At 28.4% G+C, this 19236-nt stretch overlaps 1 protein-coding gene across 4 annotated transcripts in view; it reads right to left on the bottom strand.

Annotated features, from left to right (window-relative positions):
* The window catches only part of LOC117168477 (protein PF14_0175-like), a 106704-nt gene that overhangs the window by 62235 nt on the left and 25233 nt on the right, over window positions 1-19236 (bottom strand). The window lies entirely within an intron of this gene.

Below are 19236 nucleotides of genomic sequence, written 5' to 3'. Positions count from 1 at the left end.
TTCATGCCGTCATGGCAGACACAGGTAAAAAGTGTATTACGATGCAGGGAAAAATCCCAGTATCGGCGTCTGGTCAGGGTGGGAAAGCGGGCTCTCCGACGTTGTCATCATGCAACCGTAGCTCTTCATCGATGGATCACTTGGTTGGTGTAGTCTCATGCTACAAGGAAAAAACCGCGAGCATTTCTCAATCGCATGCCTGCAAGAATAGCTCAGATTCATTCTGTTACATTTGCAGTAGTAGTTAGGTTCTGTTAAGTTAGATTCATTTGTAAGTTAAGATCGAGTAAACCTATTAAATATAGCACACATTTAAGACTGAGAACCGTACGCTTACATAGCTACACGTGTGGTTGAATTTCATTCGGCTAGGTTAGGTTAGGTCAGTTTTTGTTAGGTTAGGATAGGTTAAACCTCAACACAATCAGTTTAATTGTGTTTCGTGAGGTTAGGTTAGGCTAGGTTAGTTTTATTTCTAGGTTAGGCTCGAGTTGACCCATTCGATGTAGCACACATTTGCTACTGGGAAAATATGCTTCCAGAGCTTTACGTGTAGTTCAATGAATTTCTGTTAATTCAGGTTAGGTGAGGTCAGGTTCTGTTGGGTAAAGTTGTGTTAAATAAGTTGATATCAGGCAAAGGTTGATCCTTCACAGTTGTCGACATGTTTTTGAAGTGAAAATTTGCATCACTGGCATTATTTTGATATTTATTTGCCTCAGTGCATGATTTTTCGTCATTTTTGAGGTTATGCATCAACCATGGCGTGATGGGTGATTTTTGATACCGAATTTAAATTCAGCGGCCCAAAACCCATAGGAATACGTGTGTCTTGTTACCAGGTCCGCACACTTTTTTTTGTGTGGCTGTGTAATTGTTGAGAAAATTGGAAACAATTTAGACGATATTCAGAACTTTTGAAAGAATTTCGAAATTAATTTAGAAAAAAATAGATTCCAAACAATTAACAATAAGATCATATACAAAAATTTTGTTAAGATTCATATGAAAATCAAAATTTTTTTTTTTTAGAGAATTCATTATAAGATACTATTTAAGTAGATTTCAAAAGATTTCCAAAATTTAAAAAAAAAATTGTAAAATTTAAAGGCATTTTTTGAATTTTTCAAAATTGACTAAAATTTTCATTAAAAATCCATATCATTGTAACAGAGATTTAAAATTTGAACAAAAATCAAAAACAATTTAACATTTCATAGGAGTCTAACCAAATTTTAATGAAAATGTACATTTTTGAAGTTTTAAAAAGAAAATTTTGAAGCTAATTAAGGCTTTTCTTCAGATTTTTTGAAAAATTTTAATTAATTTTTTTGTTTGAAAAATTATTTTTTACACAATACATAAAAAAAGTTTTAAAAAAAATTTGAAAAATAAATCCAAATTGAACAATTGTAACTTAAGAAAAAATTGGATTAAGTTTAACTTGTGCCAAGTTTGGGCCCGGTCTGGTCCATGACCACATTTCTGCACGGGAATTCTCTACAATCTACATATTCAACGACTTTACGGAAAGCTTGTCTTTTGATTAATTTTTAACCAGAAAGACGAGTTTTCAAAAAAAAAAACATGAATTGCTAAAAATAATGTTTCATAATATTTTTTAAAAACCAACAATTTATATTTTTATAAACAAATTAAATAAATAAATTTCAAATTGTTGACAATCAAGTACAACGAATTTGTTCCTCCGATTCCAGTAGCTTCAGATTAAGTTGAATATCTAAGTTAGTCATAAATGTTAATTAAAATGTGTTAATAAATATTGTTATTAACAATTTATCATAATTAAGTATGAATTATTAAATATATTGCAGGAATTTTTACTGAGTGAATCTTAGCGTGCAGTGTTATTATTCATTCTCAAACGATTGGAATTTAGAAACCGATTTTTTCTACGTATAACTGCCCAAAATTTTTTATTTGTTTATCTAAACTGACCATAAACATTAAAATTGGTATATTTCACCAATTATTATCTAATATATGTTATTTTTACTTAGATTTTCATTAATAGAAAACAGCAAGGAAATCCGACCTTGGAAATACGTCAAATGAAAATATTTTGCTACAGAAACTATTTACAACAATTCTTATTTTTAACTTTTTAATTATTTCCATGATAAAACGCAATTTCAATATTGAAATTTATATTGAATCATCCTAATTGTATAATATTTTGCAATTTAAAATTATAAAGGTCCATGAAGTTTAAATTGAAAACGTTAAAAAAGTGAATAATACGTAAGATAGTGAATTTATTCATTTTTTTATATTCATACCGTTTAGATTTTATAAATTCCGAATTCTTTTGTTTGAAACTGAATTCGTTTAGCATCTTTAGATGAAAAATTATTTTATTTAAATTAAAAGCATTAATTAAAGGGCTGTTCAGTCTCGCGTTGAAACTCGAGCGATCTAAATATTCCTAGATTTACTCTATCGCGACTTCAAAATGAGAGAGTCCGTAGGATTTAAAAGATTTCGCTGATGCTGCGAAAACAAAATTGACCATTTCCCAGGTAGAAATACACCACCGGCCCAGTACTGGCCCAGTAAAGCCTGTCGGAGTTCCAGTACTGGCTGGCTGTACTGGACCAATACTGTGCCAGTACTGACTCGTAATGCTTGGCGGTACTGGCTTGCCAGCACTGGCGAAGTACTGACTGCCAGTATTGGGGCAGTACTGGCAAACCTCTGGCGTACGAAAATGCCGGAGTTAATTTTAAAAATGGTAAAAAATTATTGAATTGTTTTAAAGACCATCCATTCATCATCATAAAACTGCATATCGTTTGAATATTATTTATAATTACAAAAATATAATTTTCAAACTATTTGTTTCATTTTAACACCCATTATTTATACAATCTAAAGATATAACAAAAAAGGTATTTAAAAAATAAATAATTGACTGCGAGTATTTTGTCAATACATGTTCATGGCACTGCTTAGAATGAATACATATATTACATTTTTAAACATTATATTACAAATAAAATTTCTAACGCTAAGGGGGATCGTACCTACATATCTATACCTCAATCTATCGCCTATTAGTCGGGAGTGCTAACCACTGCGCTAAACCGACAAGCTGAAACTTGGTGAAAAAGCATCCTCGTAAGCTACAGTTCAGAAAAGTTACAGTACCAAACTTTGAGCTCTCTTTTTGTAATCATTTATTATTATACGACGGTATGTAAATATAAAATACACGAACTGTTAACAAGAATATCAATAAAATAATGATTAAATAAATAATTTAAATCGACTACAATTTTTCTTCGTGTAATATTTTATTTTTTCGCATTTTAGATCATTTTAAAAGTTCTGATAACATTTAATGAGCATTAAAAATTTGTATCAACGGACCTTAGAAATTTTACCACGTTGCGCAACAATTTTTTTAATAACAATTTTCTTTAAACCTTCATGTAACTTCATGTAACTTCATGTAACTACTGGCATAGTGCCGCCCCGGTCGGGAAGCCAACGTTCTGCCAGTACTGGGCGAACGACCGGCTGTCTGTACTGGTGGGCAGTACTCGGCCAGTACTGCGCACAATACAAAAATTTCGAGTGTACCCCGAATATACCTTGTCTGATTTCAGTATATTTTTCACAGATTTAGGGGAATGAGTGTCCACGTAGATTCTAGCCCCCCCCGGCCCCCCTCGTGGACAAGCGGGAAATTTTGCCATAACCCCCCCCCCCCCCAACTGTGCACGTGGTATATGGATGGCTCCTTATTTCTTCTGAATTAAAATTTTTTCGTAAGTTCTAATCTGATTTTAATTCCAATTTTTTCTGGAATGGATTCTTGTAAAGCAAAAAAAGTATTCATAGATTATTCTTTTATAGTTCTATATAAACGGTGTTTTAAATATTGCGAATAGTTTCCTAAGTGGTTAATCAAGTAGACTAAATTTTTAATTTCATAATTTAAAATTTGTTTTTGAAAGTGAGATATTGCAGCAACTTATTTTGTGTGTGCATTGTAATGAGAATTGATAATTTCAAAATGTCTCGTGGAATTTTCAATGTGTGCTGGAAACGTTATTATAAACCAAATTTTAGTAATAAATGATCATATGACCGAAGATTTAAACTTGGAAACTTTCACTTTTTTTAAATTTTTGTGTTTAACTTTGTAAAAACGCTCTTCAAGCGACAATTTTAGTTATGCAACATTTATTCTTTAATTCAAATTTCTTCTATCCAATGTAATTTCATATAAAAAATATTAATTATTTATCAAAATAATATTTGACAAATTAATTCATATGGGAAAATGAATTTCAATATTTAAAAAAACTTATTTAATTGTGAATAAGTTTATCTTGCAAAATATGAGCATTCAGTAAAACAATCATAACTGTTTATGTGCCGTAAGCATATTCCAAATCGAAAATTAAGCCCATATTAATTTAAGAAGAATTTCAATAAGTTTAAGGTTTTTGTACTCAAAGAACGGACCATGTGACCCCGAAGGATTTTGCTATTCTAAAATCGAACCCGTTATCAAGATTTTTCCTATACGTAAGAGTTTTGTGATATCCTTATCTAAAAGTACAAAAATGCCTATTTTAGCCATATTTGAAGCAATGTGAACAATCAGAATTTTTCTTCTAAAAACTTCTAACGCCATCGTGTAGTACTCTTTTTTATCTTCCATTTGCATTTTTAATAATTTAAAACCGATTTTTTTTCAAGATATGACACACTAACCATTTATTCACTTTTTACGCCTACTTTGCTAGTTTTTATTGTGGAACTGGAATGGTTAGTGTGCGATATTTTGGAGATAAAAAATCGGTTCTGCATGATTGAAAATAGAAATGGAAGATATAATGGACTACTAAACGATGGGATCAGCATTTTTTTTTTAATGCTCATCATGTTATATTGGCTGAAATATAGCTAAACATACCCATTTTCGCACTTTTAGGCCAGGACACCTCAAAAACCTGACTTATAGTAAAAATTTAGACAACAGATTCGTTTTTTGGACGCAAAAATCCCTCGGTGTCACATAGTTCGATCTTTGGGCACAAATTTTGTCGGCCTATGTGTTCTTGAAGAATTCAATCACAAAATTTAGAAATTTCTTTTCGAAAGCTTTCAAGAGAATAAACAACTTTAATCAGAATTCCTAGAAAAAACGAAAAGCAGAAAAATTGAAAATGATTTTTTTTAAACGAATTTTAAAGTAAATGTCTATAAAGATTGCGAAAAAAATTTGTTGAGCAAATTAATTTTTTCAACTTAAATATGCTTAAAATGGTATAATTAAAAAAATAAATAAAATTTTTAAATCACTCTTGAATTAATAGGATTTAAAATGATAGCCTGGGTTTATATTTGTTTAAATCTTGGAACTGCACAATACATAATGTTTACAAATTCAAAATTTTGCAAGTTAACGGTTTTCAATTTAAAAATTCTTAATTAAAAATTATTAAAAGCTTTTATATGCGTAAATTATTCAAAGTTTCAAGTAAAAAATTTCAAACTCTACTATTAATATTTCAAAATTTGTAAGTGTTTCACTTTGAGTGCTATAATTTGTAGTTCACTTTTCATAACTTCAAATTAAACAAATTGTATCTTTAAGAGTACAAATCGTTTAATTTCAATAATCGTTCTTTCTCTATTGTTCAAATTTTATGTTCAGTTAAAAAGTTGTTCTTTGACGACCTACGACGACGCATTTTAAGAACATTGCAAAGACATAAACTGAGGATAAGTATTTGGTGTCCAATTGATTGCAACATATTTGTAAAGAAATTCAAACGCATGGTTAATTGTTGTTTAATAAATACTATTCATTGTCTTTTATATTCAATCATTCCTTTAATATTTAAACATAGAAGCTTTTTTGATATGGCAATAATGTACATATCTTCTTAAAATTATCTAATTGCAAAATTCTAAATATTTTTTCATCCTTGGTCGAACAAATAAGAACTTTTTGTCTGCAAAACCTGTAAACTCCTGCAGATAATTGTATAAGAGGTGTGTTCAAAAAGTAAGGTGACTTTTGAATTTTCGCGGGCTACGTACATTCAAGTTTTAAATTTTTTGTTTTGTTGTGTTGGTACACTCGTCACGATCATATGTTCACAGTTTTTACTATATAGCTCATGTTGTTTTTCTGGCAGAGGCGTAACAGGTTAGAAGGGTTTGGTGTGCTCGGCGATTTTCTTCTTTCGAAAAAAATGGAGCAAAGAGTTTGCATTAAATTCTGTGTGAAAAATGGAATCCAGTGTTCTAAAACTCTTGAAATCTTGACAGTTGCATACGGTGAGTCTACTCTGAGTAAGAAAAATGTGTATACGTAGTATAAGCTGTTCCAAGAAGGCCGAGAGGATGCCGAAGACGAACCTCGCCCTGGACGTCCCAGCACGTCAACAACAGATGAAAACGTTCAAGCAGTGGAAGAAATGGTGTTAAAAATCGCCGAATTACCATCAGAGAAGTTTCTGAAGATGTTGGAATATCGGTTGGCTCATGCAATGCTATCTTTTTAGACGTTTTGGGCATGAGACATGTGTCAGCGAAATTTGTTCCAAAACTGCTTAATTTTGATCAAAAGATCCATCGCATGACCATCGCTCAGGAGATGTTGAATGAAGTGAATAATAATCCTCATTTTCTCAAAAGGGTTATAACTGAGGATGAATCATGGGTATATGGTTATGACGTCGAAACTAAAGCCCAAGCATCTAAGTGGAGGCATCCTGAGTCTCCAAGACCGAAAAAAGCACGTCAAGTTCGGTCAAATGTGAAGGTTTTGCTCACTGTCTTCTTTGATAACCGTGGCGAAGTGCATCAGGAATTCTTACCACAAGGTCGTACGGTCAATAAGGAGTATTACCTTCAAGTTATGCGCCGTTTGCGAGAGGCGATACGCAAAAAACGTCCGGAAATTTGGAAAAACAATTCGTGGCTTTTGCATCACGATAATGCACCTGCTCATTCATCGTTGCTTGTGAAAGATTTTCTTACCAAAAACAGCACTACAGTCATGCCTCAGCCTCCATATTCACCGGATTTGGCCCCCAGTGAATTTTTTCTTTTCCCAAAACTGAAGAGACCCATGAAAGGACATCGATTTTCAACGATTGAGGAGATAAAAACTGCATCGCTGAAAGAACTCAAGGCTATACCACAAAATGATTATCAGAAGTGCTTCGATGATTGGAAAAAGCTTTGGCACAAGTGTATTATATCTGAGGGGGATTACTTTGAAGGGGACAACATAAATATTGAGGAATATATGAATATTTTTTTAGAAAACCATAAAGTCACCTTATTTTTTGGACACACCTCGTATAGCTGTATATTCTTTAAGTTCTGCTTTTTCTTAAATTCTTGTAGGAAATTGAATCTACAATTATAATACAATAATACACAGTAGAATACGAAACAAAAGTGCACAATTCGTCCGAATAAAAAAAAAGTTGCACTTCGGTGTCATTTTGTTTGATATTTAATTTTTGCATATTATCGATTAAAATCAATAATTTCTTGAGAGATGATTAATCAATCGCTAGAAAAATAGATATAGCGTGACAAATTGTGATAAAACAGTATAGGTATGAATAATAACTCGAAAATTCATGTTTTGACTAGAAAATTTCACAATTTTCCGAAAATTAACTGATTTAGTTTAAAGATTATATTTTCGGTCTAAAAATGCTACTGCTATGAAGACAATTGCATTTTTTGGCTTAAAAATTCGTATTTTGTAGTTAAAAATCAATTTTCTTGGTAGAAAAGGCATGTTTTCGGTTAAGCAGTCTCCTAGTTAGTTGAAAATTCAACCGTTATTTTAAAAATCGAATCGCTTTATTGAAAATTTGTTTAATATATTAATTTTCAAATAAATTATTTGATCGAAAAATTGATATATAGTTTTAATAATTCATATTTTCTGATGAAAAATTAATCTTCTTGGTAAAAAAATCAACTTTTTGTTTGAAAACGTAACTAATAAGCTGGAGATGTTGCGAAAATTCATGTGTTTTAATAAAACTCTATTTTTGAACAGAAAATAAATCATCTTAAATGAAAGTTCATCCTTTATTTTAAAACACAATTGCTTGGTGGGAAATGAATCAATCTTATTTCAGACATGAAATATTTTCTTAAAAAAAACGTCTTTTTTCGTAAATTTAATTGTTTTAATTAAAATAATGTAATTAAAATCTTGCGAATTCAAGAATTTGCACAAAAATTGAACTACGACAATACAACCATCGTTTTGATTGAATATTCAACTATTTTGTTAAAAATTCATAATTTCTTCATAAGTTCAACCGGTTGAAAATTCGGAATTTTTCTTCGTAAAAAAGTACAATTTTAGGCTGCAAATTGAACCATTTCATTTTTGGTTTGAAAATATGTAACTCTTTCAGTTCAAATTTCAACAATTTAGGTGAAAATTCATACACTTTATTTAAAATTCATCCTTTTCGTATAAGTGTCCCAGTAATGGTCGGTTTACCTTATTTTGTAGAACATTAGCTTGTTGTTTCAAATTCACATTTTGGTATTAGATATGTAAACTAAAATCTTATTTGATCAACATTTAGGTATATTCATAGAAAAATTACTTTTTGTTTAAAACTCATACTTTGATGCTGAAAAGTCAAATTAAATTCTTCTTTTAGTAAAAATTCAACTTTTTTTTTAATTTGTGTGTTATATTTGAAAAATATATCTATTTTTAGTAGAAACAGCATCTTTCTTAGATAGAAATGCAACTGTGTGGTTAAAAATTCAAAAATGTTCTCAAAAAGGTGCCCTTTTCGGTTGAAAATTTAACTGTTAAGTTAAAAATTCAACAATTTCGTACAAAATTGACTAGTTTCAAATTTATATTGGAGTGTTGACATTTTTTAAAATAAAGGTATATCTGTTTGCTTAAAATGCAACTATTTTGTTAAAACTTATTTTTGTATTGCTGAAAATTCATATTTTCTGTTTAAATATTCAATATCGGTGCATAAAATTCGTCTTGCCCTGAACATGAAACAATTTAGGAAAACGTTTTTTGTCTTTCACCACTGAAAACCTTTGTTGAATGAAAAATCGTTTTTTGGTGGTAACATTAATTTTTTCAAATGAAATTTTATCTTTCCAGATTGAAGTATCAACTATTACAGTTTTTTTGATGAGGATTCATGTTTTGATGATGAAAATGTAATTATTTTTTGAAAATTTATTTATTTGGTTAAAAGTTCAAGTATTCTGTTAAAATCTCCTCTTTTATGGCAGAAAAGTAATTTTTGTTAAAAATAAATATAAGTAAATTCGAACATTTTTATTATTTATCTGAAATATTGTTTGATTCCGTTAATAAAATATCCGATCTTAAACATATTACAAGATGAAAATTTTTGGTATTTGAATGCTAATGGTCAGGAATTTAAAAAAATTGCTTACAAAATCTGAGAATTAGGAAAATGAAGTGTGCAACCTGCAAAGCCTTGTAATAACAAGATTTATTCTTCATCACCTCTCTTGCTAAATTGTTTATAAAAATTAAAATAAATAATGATCCTCGACAACCAGAATTGATTATTCAAGGCCTTATAAACAATATATTTTTTATAAATGTACGCCAACCTATACACACTGCAATATTGAAGTTATAAACTATTAACGTTTTTTATATTGTTAATTTTACCGTAAACAATATGAGTAGCGTGGATAGCTTTTTCTGTGTCTGATTCTCACTGTTTAAAACTATTGTTTAAAAAAATTGTTTGAACCTAAATTGAGCCAAATTTAAAAAACCTGCCCAAGATATTTGTAAGCAGGAGACACTTTTGACCTTTTGAAACAGAGTAATCTCGAGGACCTATAAATACATAAAGAAGTGTTAGTGGCGACCGAATTATAAGAGATGAGTATAATTTCGTCACCACCGTGGACTAGAAATTTGGGCACTTGAAAAGGCAGATGGGCTACCTGAGGTGACAATGTGGCCTTGAAGTCGGCACACGCCACCCTCACTATGGACTGCAACTGAAATTTCGCAAGTTCCAAAACCTAAGACAAGGGGCGATGAAGGGTCCCCCATGAAGATAATCCCCTGGCGTTTTAACTCGCCTGTTTCGTGGCTATTTTCTCGCCAATTCCTCAATTAAGAATAATATTAGGTGGACAATATCCCTGACATTTTGACGAGTTTGGGAATATAATAGTAAATATACATAGATTCTTAACAATTCCAATATAAATATTTAATTTTGATTAGCTCCCAATTCCCAATGCGTTAATTAGGTGATTAAAATTTTTTCTATTGTTTTTTATTGTTACGGTTGTCGAAAACTCCACACAAAACTGAAAGTTTCAAAAATTATTCAAAGAGAATATTATTAGAAATAATATTAAGTTGATAATCACGGGGGGATTGTATTTACCCTAAAAAAAATGTTGCAGAAATTTCCAATGTACATTGTTGGCTTTAGGGTCCGGTGACTTAAAAACAATTGAATTCTTTCAAACATTTCAGCACATAATAGTGGTTTTTATTCGTGAGTTTTGTGAAATATGTGAAAAGAACATACTATTTTGTAGTTACGCATTTTTACAATTGAAAGTATTATTCTTTGTTTAATGCCTTAGTTGTGAAATTATAAAAATTCTTTATTTTTAAATTTAAATTTAATTTATTTTCATGGACAGCAATTAATATAGCTCGCAGTATTCTTCAAAAAAATCTTTTCATTAAGTACCGTTGAATTGTATTGAGAACATTTTATAACAAACTTATAAAGACGTATATTTATTTGAAGATTTTTTTAGTTAAAGCCTTAAGAACAGTTTTTTTTATTATATCTGTGAAAGTAAAATTTTTCTTCTTAAAAGCTGCACTGCAGTAAAAATAAAAAAATTTAACAAACTTTATAGTTGAATAATTATTCAAATATTCTTCAAAAATTATTCTTTTCTTCATTGAAAAAAAGTTAATGAAAATATTTTTTTCAGAATAGTATCAAGATAAATTGGAAAGGCTATTTCTTTTGAACAATGTTTTCCTTAATTTCTTGTATAACAATTTTTTTTCTTAAAATCTTTGTTTCCAAAAATTTGTAATTTGTAATTTGACCAAATTTGTTAAATTTAAATTTTCTAAATTGAAATGTGAGGAATTCTGTATTAAAATTAACAATTATTTCTATTAAAGTAAATCATTTCTAAAATCACACTGTCGGAAAAAAAATAAAAAAATGAAGATGTATTATTTTTTAATTGTGCTTTTAAATTTAAACACTATAGCTAAATAATTCATGAAAATATATGATCAATTTTCTGTTATCATGAGAATCTTTTCTGTAAAAGTAAAAAAAGTTTGCCTTTCAAAATCCACTTTTCGTTGATAAGGTATAGAACATTTTTTAAATAATCATTTAATCATTATTTATCTGAAAAGTTTTTTATAATATAATTTTTAAATCACATTGTAATTTTCCAGGGCCTGAAATGTTTGCTGACAACTTTAAATAAATTTTTTTAAATTGGTATTACTACATTGTAATAGTTTTTTCATTAATATTTGATTTAGTTGAGAAATACTTCTTTAAGAATACAGCAAACTTTAATAATAGTTATTAATAAAATATAATTAAACAAAAATTTTGAATTGAAGAATTTTTATAATTTCACTAATAAGTTGTTAACCAAAGAATAACACTTCCAACTGCAAAACTGCCAACCATGTAATACATCAACAATTTCTACGAAATAGTGTATATTAGGGTGGTGCAAAAAATCCCTTTCGGGCTACAAAGCAAGACCCCCTCCCCCCCTTCGAAAGTTTCCATTTCTGGAGAAAGAAAATATGTACTCTTTTTTCGAAATTCAAAGATTAACACGTGCAATCGAGTACTTCAATATTCCATTTAATTAACATAGGGAAATATTAAATTTTCGGAAAATTAAACTCATGTTCCAGGGTTTCATCCAAACGTGCTACATTTTTCAAAGATTTGAGAGTGTCTACGATATAAAACAATATTAATAACTTTTATTTTCAACCTACCCCTACCTTACCCGCAGCGTCCCTTAATATGACCAAAAATCAAAAAATTAATTTTTATCTATATTATTGTTACTTTTTAGCAGTCTCCGCCGTCTTTTTCATACAAATAATTACTAATCGACAATTTGAATATATACCATTACTTTTTAAACTATTGGCAATGATTTATACAAATTCAAATTATTAAAATAATTATTTATTTCTAAAAATGTAAAAAATAGTCGTATTTTCTGATTAAAATATAATTTTTGGTCATTGCTGGAACGTATTTGTACATATGTATGTACGTATTGTTTGCAGTATTTTTTTTAAACAATCTTTATTTGTTCAAGCAGTTTTTTCAATAAATAAAAAATTCAATAAAGTAGAGCCAATACAATTATGTTTCTGACTGTATAGAATATAGAAAAAATACATTTACCACTTTTTAGTGGTTTAAACAAATATAATTTGTTTAAATAATTACTTTTCTAAAAATACTTATAAAATTGTAATTAATTGTATGTCTTCTATTTCATTTCATTTGATTAGTTATCGAAAAATAACTGCTCAAGCAAATAGAAATTACTTAAACAAATAGAAATTTGTTAAGCATCAGAAGGAATGCATCAACATCATGTAATTATTCTACAAAAAGTAGCATAGAATATCAATTTGTGAGAAAGTGGAAATATCTGGCTTAATTTTTCAAAATTCTGAAAATGGATAATAATTAATTGTTTAAATAATTACACTGTGTTTTTAGAAAAATTTACTACTCTACATATGACAAAAAATAACATTTGAATCAGAAATCACGATTAAACCTTAGATTTTTTAAGAATAAATAATTGTTTTTATAATTTACAATTGTTTAAGCCATAAAACCCCGTTTAAAGAGTCATGGCAAATATTCAAATTGTCATATTTGGGACGCTACGGGAAGGCCGGTGGCAGTTAAAAAAAAAAACCCGGATTTTATTTCTCCGGAAATGGAAACTGGGTGGGAGGATCTTGCCCTCTAGATAGAAAAAAATTGCAAAGCATTTTGGGACCGCCCTAGTGCGCATACGTCCGAATTCAAGCCACGCCCATTCCCGTTTCTAGATACCCTTCCCCTCGCCAGGTCCGTGTGTTTGGACTCGAACATGTGAAAAACTTAGATAAATTGCATTGTTTCTATGTTTTCCTTTCGAATATAATACTACGGCTTGGGCGTGCTCAAGCTTGGCAAAAAATGTGAGAAGTATTTTTCAGTCAATAAAACAAAATCTCATTCAAAATGTGCAAAAGAAGAATCAATCAAAAAATTTTTTAAAATTTTAAATTATATAATTTCTAAAAATTTTCAGTTAAAAACATGTTTTCATACCTCAGAAATCTCATACAAATTTTTTTATTATCTAGAAGCTCGAATTTTTCTTACAACTTTTTGGAAATCCTGCAAAATAAAGAAGAAACGGCTCCAAAAATTTTTTAATATGTTTTAAATTAATTAAAAAAAAAGTAATTTTTAGTTCTCCTATGAACATTTAATTTAAAAACCTTATTCTTCTGAAACCTTTCAAAATGCTAAACAAGCTTTTAAATTTTGTGTTTACATCTTCAAAATTCTACATTTTTTTCAAATTGTTTTTTAATTTTTCAAATTTTAAATTATTTGGTAATATTTCCAAACTTCTAAATATACATTTTAAATTTACTCGAATTCTTGCCAAATTTATAATTAAATAAATATATTTTTACTTCTTCATGAAAACCGATTTTTTTACCGAAAATTTTACTTTTCCATGTTAAGTTAAAAATTCATTTCTTTAGTTGAAAATTTAATATCTGGTTGGAACTTAATTTTTAATATCCTTGTAAAAATTAATGTATTTTGATCAAAATTAATCTTCTTAGGTAGAGAATTAATCTTTTCGATTAAAAATGCAACTGTTTGGTAAATTATTATTTTTTTGAGATATTTTTTGGTTTTTGATGAATTATCATTTCAGTAAAAAAATGCATTGATTTGGACGTACATTTTACTATCCTGTTGAAAATTCGTTCTTATTTATTTTAAAATAAATGCTTAAGCATCTTGTCTAACGTCTAAAGCAGGTGATGTCAACCCTATTATTTTTTTGAGGAAAAATAATCATTTTTTCAAAATTTACCGAATTCAGTTTTAACCATTTTTTCGACAATAATTAAAGCAGATTCAATTTTTACTGGCACTTTTTAGATTCGTCATAAATCCAAACCTATTCATTTATATATATATTGCTTCTCACGCTAAGCTAGATAAATGATTCTTTTCCAATTCCTCATTAGAGTTGGTCGAAAAATAAACACTTTTGGAATTTTGTGCATCTTGGTTAAGTGTGCTCGAAAAAATGATTGATGAATTTTCTTGTTCGCAGAGTTTTAAACTTTTCTTGAGTTTCAATTTCTTTTACATAACTGAAGGTCAGAAAAGACTTCAAGATTTTCTTTCAGGTTTCAATCATTTTTATTTAGAAATAATTTTAATTTGATTCGCTCATGTTTTCGGAAAAAATAATAATAGGTTTGTAAATAGAAGAATTTTTTGGGGCACTTCAAAACTTTCCAGTGACAAAAATCCACTAGGAAAAAAATTGCCAAGACCCAGAAGTTGTGATTGAAAATAAAGCAAATGAAAAGAAATTTGTTTGGGTATTTAATGAAATAATTGTTATAACTTGTGGATGAAGCATTTTTCTGAGCAGACTCGCACAAGAAATTTTAAATCACAAGTGATAAAATATATCTTATTAAATACCAAATTACAAATTTTGAAAAATTGCTGTAAATTTTATTTTGACTCCTAGGTCAGACAAATCTTCAAAACACAAGTTATAAAGATAATTTCACTAAAGGCCAAAATCCAAAATTTAAACATTTGCTATATTTCTAATTTTGACTCCTGAGCCTTGTCCATTTTTATCTAGTACATTGTTGTCACTGTAAAGTTATCAATTGCCCACAAAATCCGTTTTCTATTTTCAAACGCGTTAAAAAATTGCCTGAAAACGGTAGAGAATTAATTAGGAATTATTTCTAAAAAAAAAATGAATGATCCCCAAAAAATTAAGAAGATTTTTCTGAGCTTCAGGTATGTTAAACAAAATAAAAATTCAAGAAATTTAAAAGACTCTGCAAGCAAGAAATTTTCCGACACCTTTTTTTAAGCTCCGATAACCAAGCTGCACTTCCATTAATTCTAAATTAATTATAATTTTTTAGGATCTCAATACGTATTTTTCGCCAAAATAAACAAATTTCCGGTAGAACCTTTGCAAAAATAAGAGCTTATTTGAGCACCCTATTGCTTATTGTTGCTCAAATGTTCGTTAAATAAAAAAATGAATGAAACATTTTCGTGGAGAATAATACACCTCGGATATTGACGACAGATCGTCCACATATTACGTGACATTCTAAGGGCCTGCTCTAACGTTACAAAGTGTCACATAGGAGTGGGTTCGCAAAGGTTTCGTAACGCGTGACAAATTATGAACCACTTGCATCCAATGGAAAAAGACGAATTGCTGACAAAATAATTAAATCTTTAACAAAGATGATGCATTTTGAACAAACAAGATTCATGTTAAAATGAATTGGACGAATATTTAACAAAATACATGGATTTTCTACAAAATAATTGAATGACAAACTTAGAAAAAAAAATATACAAAAAAATACATTTCACAAAAAAAAAAATAATTTCCAACAAATTGTTTACATTTTCAAAAAGTGGAATGAAAGTTTTGAGATTAAAAATTTACCAAGAAGACCAATTTTCAACAAAACGTTCATTTATGACCAAATAGTTGAGTCATAAATTTAACAACCACACCCTTTATAAATTTATTAATTTTTTTCAATAAGAAAAATAAAGAAAACTTACCCGTTATAGTGTATCTGAACAATTTAAAATGTTGAAATAAAATTTATGTTGGTGAGACTGGTAGGATACTTAAAACTCACATTTTTGAACACAAACGGGGTTGTGAATCAGGCAATTAAAATACTCGTTTGTTACAACATAAATGGCAATCTGATCAAAATATTTTATAAAAGATTTATATATAAACTAAAAAAAATTAATGCTACTTTTAAATAAAAGTTACTTTGGCGCACTTTTAATTTGGGTCTTCATTTTAATATCAGCCTTTATTAATTACTCATTAAAAATTGACTTTATCTCTTAATCTACTCGTTAGTTCATCTTTGTTCTTCCAAATCAAAAAACCTTGTTTCGGTTATTATTTTTTTTTAATGTAGTAAAATTTCTCTTTTGTAGCCTCTGAATTTGAAGGTTTCGAGTTTAATGTTTTAAAGGGTACTTTTCAAACCACGATTATTTATAAACTTTTACCTTCAATAATAAAAAATAACTAATTTTGGTTCACTCTAAAATGATGTTCTTTTATCTTAGAAAATAACGAAAGATTGAAATGTCTTGGGTGGCTTTATTAATATCACTACAAGTAAATTTAAAAAAATCTACAACTTTTTTCATTTTGGTAAAAAGAGATATTTCGGGTTTCACTCGTGTAAGAAACTACGAATTGTTTGCCGATGTTTCGTGAACACTGCAGTTTTGCAGCACATTTTTATTGCAGCACATTTTTTCATTAGAAGGTTTTTTTTTAATTCTATGTCAGTTTATATCTGTTTAAATGATTTAGTTTAGATTATGCATTACTTTAAAGAAGGCATGAAACAAGGTCGAAACGTACGTTGCTTTTTTAAAAGAAATTGAGAAAAAGCATGATTCATGGGAAACTAAATCCACTATTATTTTTATTGGACCGTGACCAGTAACACATTCTCAGACGATTTGACTTCATCAAAAGTGGAATAATTAACTTTTTTGAAAATTAAAACTAATTAAAAAGAACTCTACAAAAACGATAAATAAATTTCCAACAAGATATTTATATTTTAAAAAAGAGTTTAATTTTTCTCAAAAATTTGAATTTTTAGCAAAAAAGTTAATTTATGTCCAAATAGTTGAATTTTTTACTTGTAAGCGACACATTTTTAACTAAAAGTTAAATGTAATTTCCCAGATGAAAAAAATTATTTTTCTACAAAACAAAAGAATTTTTAACAACATAGCTACAGTTCGAACAAATAGTTTATTTTTAAGTCAACAATATAATTATCAGCTAAAACACTTTTTTCAGCTAAAAATCGGATAATCAACCACTTGCAATAAATAAAAATGGTGAATTTTTTACCAAATAGGTTAATTCTTAACCAAAATCGTGAGTTTTTGAAAATCAAGATTAATTTTATGACCAAAAAGCCTAATTTTCAACAAAAAACTTAATTTATAATTATATAGTTGTATCATAAAGTTATAAGGGAGAAAATTTCAACTGAAAGTGGAATAATAAACGTTTCAGATAAAAAAAATTAATTTTTATCGGAAAATGTGAATGTTTAAGAAAGAAGTTTATGACGACATAGTTGAATTATTAAACGACATAGTTGAATTATTAACCTATAAGCGACATACTTTCAACCAAAAGTGAAATTAAACTTTTCAGATCAATTTTTTTTCCGCAAAACAAAAGTTTAAAAAAAAGTTAGCTTGCAATAATTAACGGAATTTGTGACCAAAAATATTTATGCTCAAGAAAAACGTTACTTTACGACCAAACAGTTAATTCCTTAAACAAAATTGATGAATTTTTAACCAATAGCGGAATCACTAAATTTTAGTTAAAAAACGTTTTTCCGACGAGAAATCGAATTATCAACCAGTTGTATTCAATAAATAAGGACGTTTTTTTTTTGACAAAAAAGTTTAATACTTCAATCAAAATCATGAATTTTTCAAACACAAGATTCATTTTATGACCAAAAAGACCAATTTTCAACGTAAAACATAATTTATGCTTGAATAGCTGAATCATAAAATTATATCCAACAAAATAGGTAAATTTTTAAATGAATAGTTTCATTTTCAGCAAAAAATATAAATTTTAAGAAAACAGTTAATTTCCTCAGATATGGTAGAATTTTCAAGCAAAAGTGAAACAAAACCTTACAGACAAAGAAAAATATTTTTCGTCAGAAACAAAGAATTTCCAACAACATAGTTGTAAATAAATAGTTTATTTTTAAGCCAGCGATATGAATTCTCAACAAAAATGTTACTTTACGGACAAATAGTTTAGTCATAAACTTGGAAGGGATACTTTTTCAACCAAAAGTGGAATAATGAACTTTAGCAAATAAAAAGTAGTTAAAAAAAAGACTTTTCAACAAAATACTGAAAATTTCAAATGAATAGTTCAACCTTGAGCAAAAAATTTGAATTTTCAAGAAAATAATACACAAACAATTAAAAAAATTTCAACCAGATAGTTATATATTTAAGGATAGTTTAATTTTTCACAAAAAAGTTAATTTACGTCCATATATTGGAATTTTTAACTTATCAGCGATAATTTTTTAACCAAACGTGAAATGAAGTAAAATTTTCAGTTATAAAAACAAGTTTTCAACAATATAAAAGCAAATTATCAACCATTTTCATCCGATGAAAAATGAAGAATTAAAAAAAAATTAAGTGGTTATATTTTCAAATGAATAGCTTAAGTTTAAATGAAAAATATGAATTTTTAACAAAAAAAGTATGTTTACGACCAAATTGTTGAATTTTCCATAAACAATAAACGAAGTTTCAACAAAATTGTTACATTTTCAAATAAATACTTTAATTTCAAACAAAAAATATAACTTTTTAACAAACTATAAACTCTTATTCTCTTGGTTCACTTTTCTACCAAATTTGCAAATTTGTATGCCAAAAAGTCAAATTTTCTATAAAAAAATTATTTTCCACCAAATAGCTGAATTTTTAATCAAAACCATGTATGTTAAACAAAATAATGCATACTTTACAATTTCATGAAAATTCAATGATTTTCAAATTTCGGTATCAAACCTTTTGAATGTTTAAATTCTGAAACCAAATTCGGATTCAGCGGCCCCAAAAACGTATAGATACACATTTTTATAAAAATTGAATCATTTTTAAATTTTACATTTAGCCGAATGTCGGCCGGCAAAAGGCACAGGCCGATTCACTGACAGTGAATGCAGTGTTGCCAAATCGCCGAGGCGGGAACGTTTGCAGTATACCTGTAATTTTAATTATA

The sequence above is a fragment of the Belonocnema kinseyi genome, chromosome 2 (genome assembly GCF_010883055.1).
Source record: "Belonocnema kinseyi isolate 2016_QV_RU_SX_M_011 chromosome 2, B_treatae_v1, whole genome shotgun sequence".
Lineage (NCBI taxonomy): Eukaryota > Metazoa > Arthropoda > Insecta > Hymenoptera > Cynipidae > Belonocnema > Belonocnema kinseyi.
The sequence above is the reverse complement of the archived record's forward strand: the minus strand, read 5'-3'. Positions and strand labels throughout refer to the sequence as shown.